The sequence below is a fragment of the Chinchilla lanigera genome, unplaced genomic scaffold (genome assembly GCF_000276665.1).
Source record: "Chinchilla lanigera isolate Chin_1 unplaced genomic scaffold, ChiLan1.0 scaffold00058, whole genome shotgun sequence".
Lineage (NCBI taxonomy): Eukaryota > Metazoa > Chordata > Mammalia > Rodentia > Chinchillidae > Chinchilla > Chinchilla lanigera.
Window position 1 is genome coordinate 4,826,422 of NW_004955459.1, and position 22,072 is coordinate 4,848,493.

Sequence of the window (22,072 nt, forward strand, 5' to 3'; positions counted from 1 at the left end):
TTCACAAAGACCACTCCACACTAAACACTTCTGTCACTACAAACTTCCATCCAAAGTATCCATTTATGGATCATTTTCCCCACACCACTACCACCCTTCCAGAAAATGTTGAGTGGATATTTTTCTACACCGTTCTCCCTTGGTGAATGCAACATAAGTGTAATCATACAATCTGTATTCTTTTGGAACTGGCTTTTTTCACTTCACAAGAAGCATTTAAGAGCTATCCAAGTTGTTACATGAATCAACAGTTTGTCTCTTTTAATGGGAGTAGTATCTTAAATATGGATGTATCACAGATTGTTTATGCTTTCATGAGTTGAAAGACATCTGGGTTGTTTCCAGTTCAGGGCAATAGGAATAAATCTGCCAAAACATTCACATACATATTTCTATGTAAATACAATATTTCATTTCTGAGTAGATATTTATAAGTAGAATTTCTACACATTTAGCCTCATAAGGAATGGACAATTTTTATAGTTATGTCTGTAGTTTTTCCATTTTTTCTAGCAATGGATTACTACTTGTTAAGCAGAGTTTTAATCAAATGATAGTTTAATGTTTCATATTTTTCTTTTATGAATCATATTTTAACATTAAAATCAAATAACTTTGGTTAACCTCAGGTCATGACTTTTTGTCCTACATTTTTGTCTAGAAGATTTTTACTTGTACAAATTACTTTTGGGTCATGAACCACTTTGAATTAACTCAAATTAGATGTGAGAAAAAATTAAGCATCTGTATTATTGTTTAATGAACAATTTTATTGAGACTTAATTCATACACCTATAGTTCACCTATTTAAAGTATATAGTTAAATAGCATTAAATACATCTATGCACCTATTCCCCAACCAATTTTGGTGCAATTTTGGAATAATTTTTTGTTTTTTGGGTTTTTCTTTTGTTTTCTTGTTTTTTGGGGGTTTTTGTTTGTTTGTTTGTTTTTGTAGTAGGAATTGAACTCAGGATCTTGTGCTTGCCAGGCAGACTCTGTGTCACTGAGCTATATCCCCAACCCTTGGAACAATTTTTAATCCAAAAAGAAGCATTGTAATCTTTACTAACCACTCACAAGCCTTATCTCTAAAAAAATGAGTCTACTTTCTGTCCTTTTGATTTGCTTATTTGGACATCATAAAAATGGAAGTGCTAAATACATGGCCCATTATAATGGGTTTCTTTCCCTTGGCATAATATTTCTAAGGTTAGTCCATGTTACAGCACTCAGCACTTCTTTTTGAGTTTGTTGTTAAATATTTTATTATATAGATATGACATAGTTTATTCATTCTTTTATCAGTTGATAGACAATTGAGATGTGCCAACTTTTACATTATTATTAATAATGTTCCAAGTAGCATTTATGCCTATGTTTTTAGATGGACTAATCTTGTTATTTGTCTTAGGTATGCTGGGTCTTAGGGTAATTTTTATTTATAACCTGTTGAGAAATTGACAAGCAATTTTTCACGGTGATGGAACCCTATTACATCCACACCAGCATTTGATAAGGACATACTTCCTCTGTACCCTTATCAACAGTTATCATAATCGTTTTTTATTATAGATATACTGATGGGTAAAAGCTTGGGCACTCTTCTCTCTTTAGGCGCTTGCAGGAGTTTTATATCATGCAAGCCCTTGCTTCTATGTGGAAACACTCATCCAACTTCACACTCTAACTATCAGAAAAATTCCTTTTATTGTTTTCTAAAGTCATTTTTAGACCACCTTGAGAAAGCTGCCCTACTCTTCTAGATAGTTCTGTGATATCTGTATAGCACCATTGATCTTGACAGAGGAACTAAACCTTATGTGAGAACCCATCTGGTGACTCTGGGAGAGACATCAAATCCTTATATCTAGAGATGTTGAGAGTATTTCATGTGCTCATTCTCCATTAGTGATGTTCTTTGGAGAAAGGCCTATTCCAATATTTTATTCACTTTAAAATTGGGCTATCTGTCTTTTATACAGTTATAATAGTTGTATATATTCTAGGTACAAGTTCTTTATTAGACATATTGATTGTTAAGTATTTTCTAATGTGGTTTTCACTTTCCTACTCTGCTTGGTGTATTTGAAACACAATAGCATTCAATATAGATGATGTAGAATTTCTACATTTTTCTTTGGTTACTTCTACTTTCATATTCACATTTCATAAACCAACACCTAGATCAGAATTATGAAAATTATGCCTAATTTTTTCCTTTTAGCATTTTCATTTTATCTGTATATTTAGGTCTTTGATTTATTTTGAGTTTATTCTGATATATGAAGAAAGCAGAGGTACAACTATATTCTTTTCCAGTGAATGTATAATTCTTACAATATAGTTTTTGATGTTATCATTCTGTTCAACATTAGAATGTCATATTAGCCTTGCTGAAAATAATTAATCATAGTATGAGAATTTATTTCTAAGCTTTCAATTCTATTCCTTTGATTTACATGTTTACTTTTGTGCGAGTACCACAGATCTTGATTAAAGTTGATTTCTGTAATTTTTAAATTTGAGAAATATGAGTATTTCAAAGTTGTTAATTCCTGTAGCTATTTATGAGCCTTTCGCTTTCAATATCAATTTTAGGATCACCTTGTTAAGTTTTGCAAAGAATTTACTGAGATTTCAAAGGGATTTTATTTGTAAAATAGATTAACTACCCTCTTTTCTTATTTACTACTATGAAATATCTTTAATTTGTTCTAGCTTTCTTCAATTCCTTTCAACAATGTTTTGCAGTTTTAAAGAATAACTGTGTATCTTTTTGGTAAAGTTTGCTCCTAAGATGTTTAAACTATAATTATATATATATTTTAAATTTCACTTTAAGTGAAAAGAATTCTGTAAAGTGAGACACAATTTTCAAGGTCCAAAGTAACCTGCACCTTCCTATGAGACCCTCCCTACTAACAGCAAGTCTGCTGTACAGTCCCATAGTTCAACCACCTCTCAAAAGCCCCACCTATGTGCACGTGAGGTTTTGGGGTAACAGCTGCATATGAATCGTAACAGGGGTGAATTTCTACTGCTATTATTATGAGTAAACCTTGGCATAAATTGTGTTGCTGAATTTCTTGAGGATTGCTGATTTTTAGCTCATGACATTTTCTAGCTGAAACTATGGTCTCAGAACATTTGTGACCATGCTCCTTGTCAGAAGTAATTTCTTTTGTTCCTTATCTGTTTTATTCCCCTACCTGTGATGTTTCACAAATATCTTAGGAACAATAGCATTTCCCTCCCCTACTTGCTAGAACATACCTTCTGTTCAACAGCAGAGGATGGGAGAATAATCTAGGCAGCATTTCTGACCTATCCCACAGAACTGTTTCCTTCTCACTCCGTAAGACATTGCTTCAAAGCTTTTCTGATACTGTCTGTGATCCACTGGTAAAGATCATTACAAAACTGGTCTTCAAAAGTGTTGAATTCTCCCAATCTCTGCAGCACTCATGGATTTTATATTATTGTAAAAGATGAAACCTGACCTTTAGTATTTTTTCAACTACTCTGCTAGTCTGTTGGTACTGATGTTTGGCTATTTAGTTTGAAGTATGTTTTCTCTCACCTCTGCATTCCCTTAGGTACCTTCACCACTTAGCTTTTGATTGAGTTTGTTCCTTTATGATTTCAGTTCTTCAATGAGTTCAATATAAAACATTAATCTGATGAAATTTGGCTTCTTTGCTCTATAATAGAGAGACTGATTCATCCTTTTTCTATTGCCAGGGATAGCAGCTTTCTGAATCAAGTATTTGTGAACAATGAAATTATGTCCCATGATGAGCTGTTCTTTCATTAATCAAAATGCTAGGGACATTTATTCTCATAAGTATAGTTGTGCCAAAAGCAATAAAAGTTCATTTTATATTTATTAAGCTTTTATCAAGTGTTAGGGACTCTGTCCAAATATTTATAACTAGCTTCCGTCAAAGCTAGACTTCAAAAGTTGAACTGAAAGTAGGTGTGATAAAAATCATATTGATAAATGGTTAAAGTTGTCCAATAAATCTTCTCACTCCCTTTATATTAGCATCATTTTAACAATCATGTAAAGCTTAAACACATATTGGCTGGAATACCTTGGTGTGATCTTTATATCCTTTAAGATTGAAGTGGGAAATCTGTGTAAGAAAAAAGATGCAATAGAACTGACAGCTTAAATTAATTAAATGCATTCACACATTGCTTCAGGAGCTCTTTGATTCCTACTTAGGAAGAGATACCTTCTCCCACTTTTTTCCTCAATATTTACCAAAATAATTTAAATTTAGCTCAGACCATGTTGTGCTATTAGTTTTACATTAATTTTAACCTTGGAAAATTAAGAAGGCTGACAATCAAAACCCTGTGCCAGTCAATTGGAAAGTATACGTACCACCTTATACCCCTTCTTAGTAACACCCCTTTACCACCTCTGATTGCTTTGTAATAAACACACCATTGTTTAAAAAATTTTAAAAAATGAGTTTGAATATCTTTTTTCCAGGGGCAATATTTCTAATTATTTGATTCTTTTATATCAAGTAAAGTTTGCTTATTACTACACATTTTCCTGACAGTTATAAGAATTCACTGTAAGTCCTTCTCTTTCTTTTCCAGTGAGTTTATCAATTTCATGATGCAAAACTCTATTGCTGTACTATTTTGTTTTTACCCTATGCACCTAGCGTAGCACAACAATGCCTATTTATTGTATGAGGCAGCATGTGTTTATGTGATTTCAGATGTTCTCTGATGTATCAAGGAGTATATGCTATCACATTTATTTCTATATTCTTAGCAACTATTATAGGTCTCAAAATAAGGCATAATTGATAAATAGTTAAAGAAATTGATAAATTGTTGTTTTAATATATTGCTTATTTATACTCTATAAAGCACAGTTTTCAATATTTTATGTTGCAAGATATTCATCTTCTTACTTTTGTCATTTGTACTGGTCATTTATCTCCATTGAAATGTGCCTTTTTATTATAATGATCAGAACTATGCCCACAATATAGAAAAACATCTGGCTCATTCAAAGAATTGAAAGAATAGAAACCACAGATATATGACTGCACAAATATATCAATCAACAAAATCAGTCCAACTGTTTTGCAGCATAAAGATGATGAAAACAGCTGACTGAGCCATATTCCTGCTATTCAGTACCTCAGTTTAACACTGTGCTAAGATACATACTGCAAGCTCGAATTAGATCTGATGGTCCATCTTACAGTAACAGGCTCTCACTACCCCTGGGCTTGGGAAGGAAACCCATTCATTAAAACATGCAGTGCGGTCCACAAGGAAAGAATGGCAAATTCTCCATCTTACCTACTGTGATTTTTCCCGAAAAAAATGGAAAAAGAAAGTAGCCTCTATGTGTGTTAAACTGCAAAAATGCTACATTTTTGCAGACCTGAGAGACAGAGTTGAATGCACTATGCAAGCAAAAATTTCATCCAGATAAAAAACTTTAAATCACAAAACATTTGGATGATAAGCTTTCCATGTTAGAAGCACCTTAACTCTCGTTGAGCATTTGAAGAAATAGTCTCAGAGGCAGACATGAGTTTATATGTGATTCATTCACTTCTGTTAGAAATATTTAAAACTGAGCCATATTTATATTTCTTTTCTCTTTACCTCATCTCCTCCACTGCCCACACCTCATGCATAATTATAGAGGTAGTGTATAAGCTATTTTATTTATTATTTTGTTTCTTGTGAGACAGTGTCTTATTAAGTACCCCAGGTTGGTCTCAATTCTCAATCCTCCTGTCTCAACCTCCTGCATGCGAGGAGTTCATGGATGCAATTTCATGCCCAGTTATATTCATTTTTCAAATTCACAATGTCTTAATTCTGTGTCTGTCACATATAAAGGCAGGCAGTAACTAAGTGTTGAATTAGCATCATTTTGAGTAGGGGGAGTAGGTTGGGCTTGTAAAAATAAATAATATTTATATTCATTAAATTTTCCTTGTTCATTTTATTCAGACACTGTTACTTATAGCCATAAGAAGGTTCATAGGTTTCTTTGATATTGTTCTTACTTTCCTTAGACATGCTCACAACCTCCAATTCTACAGAAGTCCTTGACAGGGACATCAGAGAAGATACATAAATAAGAAGCTCTAGGAAACTGTCACTGAGATTATTATTGGCGTGATGAGAACTGCCTGAGGCAACATGTGTTTGACTCTAGAATACAGTAGAGTACTTGTATGGTCCAGAGGAGTTCTTTATAAATTAGCTGTGATATTTTTGTGAATTTCAGTGATTAGCTGCATTATATAGTCATTCATTTTGTTTGCAGTCTCTGTGCAAGCAGATTCAATGTACTACAGATGAGAAAAAATATAGCAATATTTTACATGTGTACTGAACATGTACAGACCTTTATTTTTTTCATTTTTCCTTAAACAATATAGCAGAATAATGATTTACATAGCATTTGCATTGTATTAGGAATCATAAGAGATCAAGAAATGATTTAAGGTATATTGGAGATATATGCAATTTATATACAAACACTATGTCTTTTATATGAAGGACTTGAGCATCTACAAATGCTAGAGTCCTCATAGGGTTATAGAACCAGTCCCTCACAGGTACTTAGGGAAGGTTACTATATCTAGTCACTGTTATTCCTCATTCCTCAGCCCTGCTGCAGGTAGCCTTGGGCATGGCAGCACATGCTTCTGATGTGACTTGGTTGTTTCAAAGTAGCCATGAAATACTTTGTCTTCCCAAAGTGGAACTTGTATTTTGTGACAGCTGAATACTGTTCTTTTTTGCTGGGAGGCATACTCAGAGGCAAAGCATTCTTTCAGTACTCATGCAGTGCAGCACATTTTCACCTCAGAGGATACCAAAGATACAGGACTTTTCCTGTTTTTGCAGCAATAAATTTTAGGAAATATTTATAAGACATTTGCTAGTTGCAGACAATGGGATGTAAGCTTCAGTGAATGCCCATAATGAAGACTATACATTTTGGAAAAGTCACCAAGGCATGCTGTAAGATTTCAATATAGAAAAATCAACATTCATTGAGTATTGAACGGTGAGATTTCTAAAGTCAAAAGAATATTTAGAATGTTTGGTTTTGATAATAACAAGTGTACAAAAAAAGTATGATGCAAATATTAGAAAAAATTTAGAAGATATTATTCATAAGTAAAGCTACATAAAGATAATACACAATGAAATAAAATCAACTACCTTAAATATTTTCCATGAGCTAAGAGAAAAATATGGAAAATAAGGCAAGGAAATCACAAAAACTGCATGAAAAAATTAGAATCTAAATAGAAGACACACAGCTGGCCCTGGGTACATGGGTACACACATGCTTTTGGAGGGCAGAGTAATCAGTGAGACCAGCAACAGGAAGTGTCTAAAGCAGTAAGGAGGAGCCAGCAGTTGGGCTCTGGAGAGCTCCACCAATAGACTTGTCCCAGACCCACATCCAGAAGCCAATATCAGCTACATACCCAATGTAACTCCGATGGCAAACTTAGCTATAGTACATAGCACATTTCTGGGATCTGACATGGACAATACCACAGAGCTGTAAACACCAAAGGTATTTTACTACTTTTATTCTCCCTAGTTGGTCTGATTAGCTATCCTTTTCCTGTCTGGTTGGATGGTGTCTTACTACTTTCAAGTGAGTAAACATTGTTTCTTCCCTTTTTGTTACTCCTTCACTTTCTATTTCATTCTTTCCCTCCTGTTTCCTCCAGTTTCCCCAAATTCAAGTAATCATCCTTTGATCTCCATCCTTGACTCTGTTATATGTGACCTCCTTTATCACTTTATCCTGTACCCAACCCATCTTAACCCCTTCCATCTGCAGAGGGTAAAATCACTCCACCAAGGGAAAAATAACTGCATACAAGTACATGGTATATATTTTATTTTGTTATATGACATTAGCATTTGCTCCTGTGGTTGGAGATAGCAGGTAAATGGTTATGGAAGTTTGTCAGCGTTTAAGCTGTACTTGAAACTATTGTTGTTTCTATTGTTTTGTTTTTTTGAGACCAGGTATTCCTATGCAGTTCAGGCTGGGCTACAGCTCATTTTGTAGCCTCAACTGGCCTTGAACTTCCAATGAGCCTCCTGCCTCAGCCTTCTGAGATCTGGGACTACAGGTGTGCACCACCACACCTGGTCTATTGTTGTTTCTAACTATATTACTTTAGCCAGGGCGATGCACATGTTATAATCAATTTTTCTCCTTTGTATGATAACATTTTGATTGTATGGATTCATAATCATCATCAAAGCCCAGGATCAAAGGATTGGTATGTGAGCCAAATAATTATTTGTACATAAAATCATTATTTACAAATTGGGAAGGCACGTTCTTGGGATATTTAAAAAGAACCACTTATCTAAAGGACATACCTGAAGAACACATATCACCTAGGGAAGACTTGATACTAGTGATAAAGCTTCATATCATAAGTAATCAGGAAACATCAACATAGAAAACAAAATAAAACAAAAAAGAAAAAAACAGAAAATGACAAGATGCAGAAACAAAATGCAACCCCAGACTATCAGTCCATTCAGGACAAGCCTGAAGCACAATGAAATTGGAAGTAAAACAGTGGAATTTTCTGCAATGATAGAAACAGAAGTTGAAAAAAGTGAACAAATCTATCAAGCAAATAATCTCGAAGGCACAAAAAGTAATGATATTTAAAATAAAAGATATTAGAGAATACACACATGAAAGAATTGATGGATTTAGAAAAATGACAGAAAGAAAAAATGCCCAGCATAGGAAAGACATGGAATCCATGAAACAGATGGAAACAGAAATCTGAGAGATAAAACCTCCATTGAAAGTACACACAACAGATTGAATGAAGGAGAGGATAGAATATCATTTCTTAAAGACAGAATTGCAGCTTCTACTCTTGAAAAGAAAGATATCTTAAAAACAGCAGGAGACCATGAAAAATCAATCAACAGCCACAAGATGAAGCAAAGAAGAATAACATAAGATTGATTTGGGTCAATGAGAAACCTCGAGGCAGCAAAACACCATTAAAAAATAATAATAAATTCTTCACAGAAAGAATGGCAGAAAACTTCCCGAGCATGGATGAAGAATTTGACATACAAATAAATGAAGCATATAGAATTCCAAATGTCCACATACAAAATAAAACTACACCAATACATATAATAATTAAGACTCCAGAAATTCAACGCAAGAACAGAATGTTGAAAGCTGTTAGAGAACGAGAAAACAGATCACCTGTAAAGGACAGCTCATCAGAATCATGGCAGAATTCTCCACAAGAACCCTCAAGTCAAGAAGAGCTTTGAGTAAGGTATTTCAAGTCCTTAGAGAAAAGAATTTCCAACCCAGATTGATGTACCCTGCAAAACTCTCTTTCCAAATTAATGGAGAAATAAAATACTTCCATGACAATGTACAATTGAAGCAATTCATGACGACCAAATGAATCTTCTACAGAGTACTGAAAGATAGTCTAGACAGAGATAAAAATGATCACAACTCCAAGAACTACAACAGAAAAAAAAGAAACAAAAATCATCAAGCAGGGCAAGCAATTAAACAGGGAAAATTCCAGGAACCAACAGCAGGAAAATATCATGATGAAGGAAAGCCAATACATGTCAATTATAACCATCAATTTAAATGGCCTCAATTCACCAATGAAAGGAAACAGATTGGCATAATGAATCAATAAACAAGATGCAGCAATATGCTGTACACCGAAACCCATTTAACTTCAAAAGAAATTGACAGAGTGAAAGTCAAAGGATGGAAAACAATCCTCCATGCAACAGGAACGCAGAAGAAAGCAAGAGTAGATATTCTGTTTGTAGAAAATGTGAATTCCAAATCAAGAATGATTAAAAGAGGTAAAGAAGGTCAGTACAAATTTGTTAAGGGAATATTTCAAGTAAAAGAAATAACAATTATAAATTTCTTATTCTCTATAATGGTTTGAGCAATCTTCCATTCTTACATCTGGTAATCTGAGCAATGTAGTTGAGGATAGCCATATGTAATGTAACAAACACTGTTGATTTGTATTATTTTGTCTTGAGTCTCTGTATCACTTTGAATGTTCTTGCTTTGATTTTTTTATGTTTGTGATACTGGTATGCTGCTACTGTTCTATTTCTTTGTTTCTCATTTAATACTCTCTTTAAAATAAAAAAAGCAAGGTCTATAAAAATATGTATTTACAAAATAGAGAGTCTGAACTATATAAGACAATTATTAATAGACACGAAAAATCAAATAAGCAGTAACACAATTGTAATGAGAGACCTTAATACTCCATTGTCACAAAGATATAGATCAAATAGACAAAAACTCAGCAAGGAAATATCAGAACTGAACCAACTTGTGAAGAAATGCACTTAGTGTTTACAGAGTGTTCCACCCATCATCAAAGTAAACATTCTTCTCAGTTGTATATGGGCTGTTCTTTAAAATAGATCATATACTATCCCACAGAACATGCTTAAACTAATGCAAAGGAACTGAAATTATCCCATACATATTACCTGACCATAGTGCAATGAAATTCAAAATTAATGCAAAAGAAACTGCAAAAACTCCATAAACATGTGGAAATTAACACCCTCCTAAACAATTAATGAATCACAGATGAAATTAAAGAAGAAATTTAAAAATATCTAAAACTAAACATAGATGCGATACAGCATACTGGAATTTATGGGATACAGTGAAAGCATTAGCAGGAGGAAAATTTATAGCAATGAATTCTCAAATCAGTAAAACAGAATAAGTACAAATGAAAACCCTAATATTGCACCTCAAGCTTCTAGAAAAAGAAGAGCAAGACAAGTCCAAAGCCCAGGCATGGCAAGAAACTGTAAATGTCAGAGCAGAAATTAACACAATGGAGAGTAAGAAAATAATGCAAAGAATTAATGAATTGAGTTGGTCCTTTGAAAGAATAAATAAAATTGATTAACATTTATCCAAGCTTACCAAAAGACAGGAAAGAAAAACTCAAATTCATGTATTGAGGAACGAAAAGGATGAAATCATTACAGATCCTGTGGAAATTCTGAAGATCATCAATATCTACTTCAATAATCTTTACTATGATAGAGTGGAAAACACAGAAGTAATGGATAGATTCCTAGATACATATGAATTACCAAAGTTAAATCAAGAAAATATAAATTTTCTTAATAACTCACTGTCAGTCAATGAAATTAAAAATGTAATTAAAATTTTACAAAGAAAAGAATAGGTCTTGATAGATTTTCTGCTGATTCTACAAGAAATTGAGAGAAGATTTAATGCCAGTACCTCACAAACTCTTTAATGAAATTGAAAGGTAAAAAATATTTCCTAACTTATTCCTGGAGATGAGTATCACCCTGATACCAAAACTAGAGAGAGACCCAATCAAAAAAGAGAACTACGGACCAATCACTGTAATGAACATACATGCAAAAATCCTCAATAAGATACTAGCAAAGAGAATGCAGCAAATCATCAAGAAGATTACATCATGACAAAGTAGGATTCATCCCAGGAATGTAGGTATGGTTTGACATATGTAAATCAATAAATGTAATACTATATATCAACAGAGCCAAAGATAAAAATCACATAATTATTTCAATAGATCCAGAAAAGGCTCTTGACTAAGTCCAACATTCACTCATGATAGAAATAACCCTACAGAAAATCAAAATAGATGGTCTTTAAATCTAAGTAAACATCATCTATGAAAAATCAAGAGCTAAAAACATAATATATGGACAAAACATGAAAGCTTTCACTTTAAAATCAAGAACAAGCCAAGGATGTCCACTGTCACCACTCCTATTCAATATACTTCTGGAAACATTAGCCAGAGCAAATTAGACAAAAGAGAAAAATAAAAGAATAAGGACAAGAAAGGAAGAAGTTAAATTATCCTTATTCATGGATAACATGATGCTCTACATAGAAGAACCCAAAAACTCCACCAAAAGACTTGAAGACGTAGTAAGCAAGTTCAGTAGCATTGTTGGATACAAAGTCAACACTCAAAAATCAAATAGCATTCATTTGATGAGAGAGAAATTGGGGAAATCATACCCTTCACAATAGCATCCAAAAATGAAATACTTAGGAATCAATCTACCAAAGAAAGTAAAAGACCTATAAACTAAAAATGACAGTATTCTGAAAAAGATTAGAGAGGGTATCAGAAAATGGAAGGATATCACTTGCTCATGGGTTGAAAGAGCCAACACAGTGAAACTGACCATACTCCCAAAATTGTTGTACAAATATAATGTAATTTTGATCAAAATACAATTAACATGCCTCACAAAACAAGATAAACATTTGTAAAATTAATTTGGAACCGGAAGAGACCTTGAAAACAAAAGCAATTCTGTGCAACAAAGGAGAGGCAGGAGCCATGACAATCCCTGACTTGAAATTATACTACAAAGATATTGTGATAAAGTCAGCATGGTATTGCCATAAAATGGACTTGAGGGTTAATGGAACAGATTATAAGATGCAGACACAGCTATAAACACAGTCAGCCACTTTATCCTTGACAAAGTGTCCAACCATGGTTACTGGAAGAAAGATAACCCATTTAATAAATGGTGCTGGAAAAACTGGCTCTCTACATGCCAAAAACTAAACCTAGACCTGTGTCTATCACCATGCACTCAATTAAAATAAAAATAAATCAGGTTTTGAATATTAAAACAGAAACAGTCAATCTACTACAAGATAAAGTAGGTAAAAATCTTGAAGACATAGGTATAGACAGACACTTTATGAACAAAACTCAAACTGCATGGAAAATCCTTTAAAGAATCAACAATTTGGATCTCCTCTTATTAAAAGGCTTTTGAACATCAAAAGAAATCACCAGCAGAGTGAAAACGTCAGTATCAGAGTAGGAAAAATATTTAGCCAATTGTCCCTCAGACAAAGGACTTTTATTGAGAACATATAAAGAATTAAATAAAATTAGACCCCTTAAATTCAAAGACCCAATCTTGGGCATCTGTGATGAATATGCACTTCTCAGTTGAAGAAATACAAATGGCAAATAGATATATGAAAAAGTGCTCAACATCTTTGGTAATTTGAGAGATGCAAATTAAAACAAAACTGTGCTTCCTTCTCACCCCAGAAAGAATGACTATCATCAAGAAATCAGCCAATAATAAATACTGGTGGGACATTTGTTATTTTGGGCTGTCCCAAAAATGGAGCCCTTCTCCGCTGTTGGTGGGAATATAGATAGGTACAACCACTGTGGAAATCAGTGTGAAGATTCCTTCAACAATTAGGATTAGAGGTACTTTTCCACCCAACTATTACCCTTTTATATATTTTCCCTGAAGAATTGAAAACATAATACCACAATAATATATGTACACCTGTGTTTCTGGCAGTAAAATTTGTAATAGCTAAATACTGGAAACAACCCAAATGCCCATCAATTGAGTAATGAATAAAAAATATGTGGTATTTTTATTCAAGGGAGTACTCCTCACCTATAAAGAAGGATAAACTTGAGACTTTTATTAGTAAATGGATACAGTTTGAGACCATACTGACAAATGAAATAAATCAGATTCACATGTGTAAACATGGTATTGTCTTCCTAGTATAAAAAACTGAAAGAGTATTTAATATCCAAAATGAATATTAGATATTGCAAAAGAGGGAGAAACTTTTCAAAAGGAAAGAACAACTGGGATGGAGGAAAGGAGGAAAGAAGAAAGGGAAAAACAAAAAAATATATACACACAAGACAGTTCAGATATACTGCTAATATATATTAGCTCACTGAAAAGAAAGGATTGTGCTTATATTGTGTGATCAATTTTTCATGTCTCTAACTTGTAATTTGTGCAACTACTTTGAAGATAACAATATGCAATGTATTAATCACTGTTAGTTTTCTACTGTCTTGTTTTGAAACTTTCTATCATTGTTTTATTGCTTTTTCTCTTTAAAAGGAAAATAAATAAATAAATAAATAAATAAATAAGTGAAATAAGTTACCAAAAGGAAGTCAAATGGAAAATTAGCATACAAATATTAAAAGAAATGAAATAAAAATTTCAGTAGGCTGTTCCAATAGATTTGTGAAAAAAATTGCGAGAAGCAGCAAACACTTCTGTGTTTGCTTTAATTTTAAAATTAAAATTAAAAGGATCCAGTTTTTAAAGACCCAGATGCCACATGACTATAATCCAAGCAATATGGTGCAATCCACCATATTGCCCTCTCCCAGCCCCAAATGTAATTGCACTTACTTGTGAGCAGTGAAGTCTGTATAGAAGTGACTTCTCTAAATTGGCTTTCAGTGTGAATAGTGAGTCCGTCCAAGGCTGTGTACTTGACTTTACAGAAGCAAGTGGATGATGGTGTGTTGGGCTAGACATGCTCCTTGCTAATGGCCACAGCTGAACCCAGTGAAGCAGACTGTGAGATTGTGGGGCCAAGTTATGAGATAACATCTGTGCTGAGGCTAATGTGACTCCAGAGCAAATTCTTTCCCAGGACTGACTACAAAACAGGTTCCTTATTAACCACCACCTGAATTTGGCTATTCTGTTCCTTTTGCAAGAATGCTTTAGTCCATGTTTTACAAGTCTTGCCTCTGTAGCCACTTATCTAGCACATCCAGCTGTTTCCCCCTCACCATTTTCCTCAATGTAAATATGATCAATAAATACCAAGGTTCTAGGTGCCTCATGGCCTTTTGCTCGCCATGAACAACTGGTCATCCCAGATCCCCACTGCATCACCATTTTGGCTCTTGGTCTTTCTTTTCACCATACATCAGCATCTCTTGCAGGAAATTTGGGCTCATTGCTGGAGTCCTTAATACTGAGTCAGGGTGATCTCCAAGTGCAACACCAGCTTTGAATACACAGTGAGTGCAAGACCAACCTGAACTACATACTGGACCTTGTCTGAAACAAAATGATCCAGTTTGAATTGTGGAAAGTAACAAAGACTGAAGAAAGATGAAGAGAGCCAAGGAGCCTGGCAGGAACTACCTGCCACATCCACATACGAATTATAAGAATCCCAGGAGCAGAGAGAAAGAAAAAGGCACAACACCTGAAGAAGTGATGGCTGAAATTTCCCCAAATCTAATGAAAGATACAGTTATACATATTCAAGAATCTCAATGAGTTTCAAATTATTAAATTTCAAGAGCTATACACAGTGAGTGATATTATAATTATATTTTAGAACCCTAAAACACAGAAACTGAAGAAAAATGACTGATCACATTCAAGAAATTTGCAATAATATTAAGAGCTAATTTTTAACAAGAGCACAAAAGGATGACAAATTTAAAATAGAAGCCAGGGAGCCAGGAAATGGCATAATGAAAATCTCAAAAGAAAATAAAAAATCTGTATTCAGCAAAACTGCTCTCTATAATTGGAATAAATTAAGATAGCACTAAAAACAAACAGGTGTGCAAAAATTCTCAAAGAAAGTCTTCCAATCTATAATAAAAGAACACCAGGTTGTCATACGAAAATCATTGACAACTATGACACAAAAATCCAAAAAGTGTTAGAAAAAATAAAATATGGATAAATTTAAAAGCATTACCTTACTTTTGTTTATTTTCATAATTTCTGTTTTTCTATAACTGAAAACAATAATTGTATAAAACAATGATTTTTAATGCATGTTAATTAGAATATAATATATGATTGTAAAATTGTTGATGATAGTATAAAAGGAGAATGGTGTAGGTATATACATAGCAAGAGTTTTTATACTACTTAAATTAAGTTCATATTATTAAAACTATATTTTATGAGCTTTAAAAGTTAATTGTAATCTGCATGGTAACCACAAAAATAAGTAAAATATAGAATGAGATAAATAAAACTAGAAAATAAAAGAAGAAAAAATAGTATACAAAAATAAAGCTAAAAACAAAAACAATGAAATGTGAGGAATAAGAAAATGCCTATAAAAAGAATGTGCTACATAATAAAGTAGATCTGTATCAAAATATATTAAATGTAAATGGATTGTAAATACTACTAAATGTATCTCGAAACTTTAATAATTCACATTATGCTCGTCATTCAAAGACTAAAATGTTCATCCTATGATCAGGAAAAAGTTAATGAAGCACATGACAGCCACTTCCTTTCAGCTGGAATGAGAAGAACCAGAGCAATCAGGAACGAAAAAGAAATAAAAGGCATCCAAACTGGAAGAACAAAAGTTCAAATAATCTATGGTTATAGATGATAATTCGTCAGAAATGTTAGAAGCTAATAAATGCATAAAGTTTCAATTTTAATAAAGATGTGAAAAGGTACTTCTAAGCATACATGTTTTAAAAGTAACACAGAAGCTTTAGAGAATTCCAAATAAACTTGACCAAGGAGGAAAAAGATTTGTGAACTGAAACATTTAAAAAATTAGTTAAGAAATTAAGGAAGATATTGATAGATAGAAAGACACCTTGTATTAATGGATTGGATGATCTAAGATGGTAAGAAGCAGTTTAGAAAAGCAGGCATATTTCCTCTGTGGTTTGAGGTTTTAAGAGATAAAGAGATCCTCACAAGGTGTTCATAGATTAAGGATGTTTTAATGCACATATTTAAATTATTTTGTGAGCATAAGTGCATATAACTAATTAGTTATCTAATTAGTTTGTGGTGTATGGAATTGAAGTCAATTTACCAAATCCACCAATCGGTCAGTATTTGTGTGGATACTCAAAGAAAATCATTGCACAGCAAATTGAAATTTATTGTCCATTGAGATTAGGTCAACAACACAAAGACAGAAATGAAAGCTAATAACTTCTCAATATCAGATAAAATATAACTAAGTATTAAAGCTGCTTAAGAATACTATGTGAAATTTCTTTTTGCTTTGTATTCATCTGGATTCTACCTTCTTTAAGAAATAAAGAAGTATACTCTAGCCCACAATAAGGTAGCATAGAGGAATAGGTCAACACGTTCACTTTGGATAAAACCTTATCTCTGCTTCATTTTAGATGTGTACTCTTTGGCAAATTCTGTAGGTAATTCTCTGACCCTTTCCTTTGCTTCCCGTAGACATGGCCTTAATATTCCACCTTCTTCTAGTTCTCCAATTATTAATATTGAGGCTGATTTCTAATGACTCAGGTCACATGATGATAGAAGACTCGTGACATGAGGAGAGGGCTGATAACCCCTCTGTGTATTAAAGGTTTTAAATATATAAGAGAATAAAGGCACTCTCAGATAAATCCAAAAGACAGCTTGAGAAAAATACATGCTATACTTAAGCTGATGGCATTGGGAACAGGGTTGATAGGCTAAGTAGAAAGGCTTGGGAAAAGCACAGAAAATGTGCCTACATCCTGAAACTGCAAGGCTATGGCCTCCTCCAAGTCGTGTCATACTCCCGTTGCAGAGTCCTCAGTGGAGCTGTCAGTATAGCCACAGCTACAGCCTAGGTGCGAAGTGCTTCATACACACATTTTCAGTGTTGACTTCCACACCTTCCCAAGAGGGTTATTGCTCATTAAATTAGATAGGGGCATGGATATGAAGTCTTTACAGCAGTACATGCACACGGACAGTTCTCTTTAAGCATTTCTGTCTGTTGTTCTAATTATTACACACCTATATAAAACATAATAATATGCTAAAGTAGGATGTAAAACATTTAAAGAGCATAAGTGAAAATATTAGTGACATTAATAACATGTAAAGGAAGTAAACCTACTCCTTTTTCTGTATGTGGGTCACAGTTAATCTGAAATTTCTAGGAACCAACAGAGAAACTAGCCAGTTCCACATCACACTGGGATCACACAGTTAAACAGGAGTCAATTGTGTGGTGGCTACATAACCATTTTTGGGAGTGAAGCATACTATTTTCTTCAAGTTTATTTACGAACAGGAATGGTCCTGGTTAAGAAAAATGTCTTTAGCGATGCTCACATCACAGATTTGGTGGCCCACTCTGTGGAATGAAGACTCTTTCGCAAGCCTCCCCCACTGCAAGCACAGTGCGGAAGGAAGTATAGGGTCCTCCAGCTGAGCAGCAAAGCACCCTGCACTTCCTTCCCTTTGCCTGATTTCTTACTTTACTTAAAAGGAAGCAAAGGTTAATGCACTATAATAAGACTGAAATGTTAAAACGAAAGTGAGGTTTGCAGGCAAAGAAACTCATTGTTTCCTTAGAATTAACCTTTTATTGCACATTGTAGATTTCTCCCTGCGATTCATGTTACCCAGAGGGCTTTACATTCCTAGAGCTTTGAAATCTATTGCCAATACAGTAACCAGCACCCAGGACACCAACATTTTCACTAAAAGAAGCTGAAGAGAAATTTTATTGTTTCCCTACAGTTGTCAAAACACAGTGGATGGAATGCTTTGAAACAGCATATAGTCCTCTAAGATAAATTAGATAGAACTCTATCCAACTATATTCCCTATCAAAACACCAGTGGAATGATTAAGACTTTATAAGTTTAAATTGAATCTCCCTCTTTCTCTCTCTCTCTCTCTCTCTATATATATATATATATATATGAACATAATAAAAATATCATTTTGAAGAAAATAATACTTTTCATTACTTATTCAACAAACATTTAATGAGTGTACATTCCATGTTCTGAAACTTGCAGAATTCAAAGTAATTGTTTCAATACTTGTCCTTGAAAAACTTTTTCTGCACCTTTTCCTAGTTTTCTTTAACAATGAGTAGTGTGAAATTTGTTTGTCAGTCTTAAATTGCTGACAAAATGTTTTAAAGATAAAGACAAATCCAGGACAGGAAAACAATCTCAATCAATTAGCAGATTTACTGGTTTGTATAAATTAGTAGAGGGAACTCTCTGGCCAGAAGAGAAATCTCACTTTAATTTATTGGGTCCTTAGAATGATAGGGCTTTAATGCTTATTTGCAAAGGACATGGATGGGCTGGAATAAATTAGAAAGGAGCTTGATTTCTCTCCTACTGTAACTCAGCCCATGACTCTCTATACTTCTGTCTTTTTCCCAATACCCATCATTGCCTGTGTGCTTTTCTACTTCCCTTCAGCTACCCTTTTACCCTACCTTATTTTTCCCCTTCTATGGACACCTTATGTCCACTTTCTCTGATGACTTTCTACAGTACTTTGCACACTCAACTGGTCCTTACACAGGATATATTATTCTATTTCTTACATTATCATTTTTTGTTTTTGTTTTTGTTTTTTTGAGACAGAGTCTCACTATGCAGTTCAGGCTGGCCTTGAGCTCACTTTGTAGCCCAGGCTGGTCTCGAACTCCCAATGATCCTCCTGCCTCAGCTTCCCGAGGTCTGGGATTACAGGCATTTGCTACCATGCCCGGCTCTTACATTTTAATATTTACTACACAAAATATTGTATTTCTTCAACCTGATTTGAAAGCAAGAGGTTGAAACCTCAAGGTTTCGTTTTTTTGTTGTTTTTCCTTTTCTCTTCGCAAACTAAAGCCTCCCAGAGTTTTGACTGGGAGCGGAAATTGTTGCTGTCTGTTGCCCCAACCTGAAGCAAGTCCTACCCCCTGTGGTTTTCAACTGTCCCATGGGCAGTGGGAAGCATTTATAAACAATCTCTATGATCCTGGCAGCTCTAAGACTCTAGAGTCCTATTAAAATGATTTTATTTGTAGCTTTTATTTTCTTTCTTGGTTTTCAGTCCTGAGAAAGAAACAAGACTTTTTCTCACCACTGAAGGTAGCGTGTCAATTCTACTTATGACTCAGGCTGAACCTGCGCAGTGTGGTTAATGGTTTTGTAGTGATTAGGGTTTTAGTGCATTGTTTTCTATCTTTAGTTCCAAAGTTGACCTGGCACTAGTAGCACACTGAAAGGGCAGCTAGAGGAATATTTTTGGGTGTCTTTGGAAACAAAGTCAAGAATTGTAACTGCACTTAGGACTAGCTCACAAAGAAAGTATTCAGTATTCTTTTTAGAAAAAAATGTATTTTTTTAGAAAACATTTTCTGGTTTGTAGTATGTTGTAGCAATCTCAATTATTTTATAAAAGGTCCTAGTTAATTAAAGGCTAACGCTGCCTTCTCTTGCTTTGGTCTCTCTACTAATTTATTAAAATATTTGTTAATACTTATGTGGTAATTTTGAATGAAAGACTATAAAACAGTGAAGACTGACCCTTGAGCCACACTCTCCAACAATCCATTCCTGAGCATATAGAAAAATAAAGTTTGTTTCTTTTTTAAGTATTCTGAGATTTAATTTGGGGTGGACACTGAAAAGTTGTTTATTTTTGTTTTTGTTGTTGGCAGGGTGTATATCCATTTTGTCTTGTGTAGCAAAATACTGTAGAGCCTCAAAGCAGGGTACTCAGACTGAGCTCTATAGAAGTTCAGTGCAAAAGGCATAATAGTGACTTGCCCCCTTAAAATCCACGATGTGCCTGATACACATACGAGATGAGTACCCACTTTGGCTGCGGAGGGGGCTCTGAAACAGCTGTCATTCACAAACACTGCTGAGACACCAATCATGTAAACAGTGCTGAGGTTCTGGAATCCTGCTTTAAAGCGTGAAGCGCAGGGAATTGAGTTAGTGTAAAATGAGAGATGCCACTGAAGATGTTAAGCAGACATGACACCATGTGGCTTTTTATACTATGCTAAAAAGTTTGAACATTATTCTCAGCTATGGAACATAATTCTTCACTATATCAGCAGTTGTGAGGTTAAAAGATAAAAGTCAACATTAAATGACTGCTTAACATGATTCATATGTAAATAGGTGCTGTGGTTTTAATATCATTTATTCAATTTGGGTCTCAATTTCTTTATTTGCAAAATGAAAGGTCTGAAATAAATAATCTAATATCTGATCAAGCATACACATTCCAAAATAATAGTTTTTTTTGGAAAGTAAGATATAGTACATAATTGTTCTATGTTTATTTGTTTGTAGAGACAGTACTTCACTTACAGTAGTTCACCTTACAATCTTTCAACTTTACAATAGTGTGAAAGTGATTACATTTAGTAGAAACCATGCTTCAAACCTCTAATTTTGTTTGTTTCCCAGGCAAGCAGTGTGCAGTCCAACCTTCTCTCTCTCTCTCTCTCTCTCTCTCTCTCTCTCTCAGCAGCAAACAAAAGCTCCTCTTCCACCACACTCATGAGCATAAACAACCAATTCTCTGCAGCGCACTGCGTTGCTCAGCTGGTGCACTCAGGGCTTGTTACCTTCCAGCTGGTTTATCAGGAGATAGCTCCATAGTAAGTCTAGGAGCACAGTAGGAATTGGTCACAAACATACACAAACAATGCACACATGCTCATGATCTCTTAACCTTCTTCCTTTTAAAGGCACAAGTTACAAAACTGTCTTCCTCTGGCTGGGTTGATGAGGGTTGCTGAAGGTAATGGGGGTTGATGAGGTGAAGCTGATGTGTTTTTCTTGTGATATCTTCTCTAAAATACTCACTAAAAGGGTTATCAATCATCTTATTTGAAATCAAGAGCATAAACAACCTTAAAATACCTTTCTATATTAACAACATAGAAAGGCTATATTGGACCAAAATGAATTCTTTGCTATCTTTCTAAACCTTCATTAGCTATAATTAGAGAAAATTTTCCCATAAACTTATAATGGATATCATCACTGCAATGATGTCAGATGTTGCACATTTGCCAGCAGCAGAAATCCTGTCATCTATTGAAAATAATTTTATTTCTTAGATATAGCAAAGCACTTGCCCTTATAGAATGGTGCTGGAGAATAGTATCAAAAGGAATGAATAAAAAAAAAAAATAGTATGTGTGATGAAGATAAGGATAGGATCAGGACCCAGTAAGAGCAGCAGAGACTTCAAGGTCCTGTGTGGCTTTCAGGGTGAAATTTCAAACAGTATTTAACAAAAGCTGCATGAGACTAAGTCTCCCAGAGCTTCTGTGAAAGCCAGGCATCATCACATTTGTAGCTAGGTAGCTTCTGTGTAAGAGGAGAAACAAAGTTCTAACCACTCGTGGTTACAA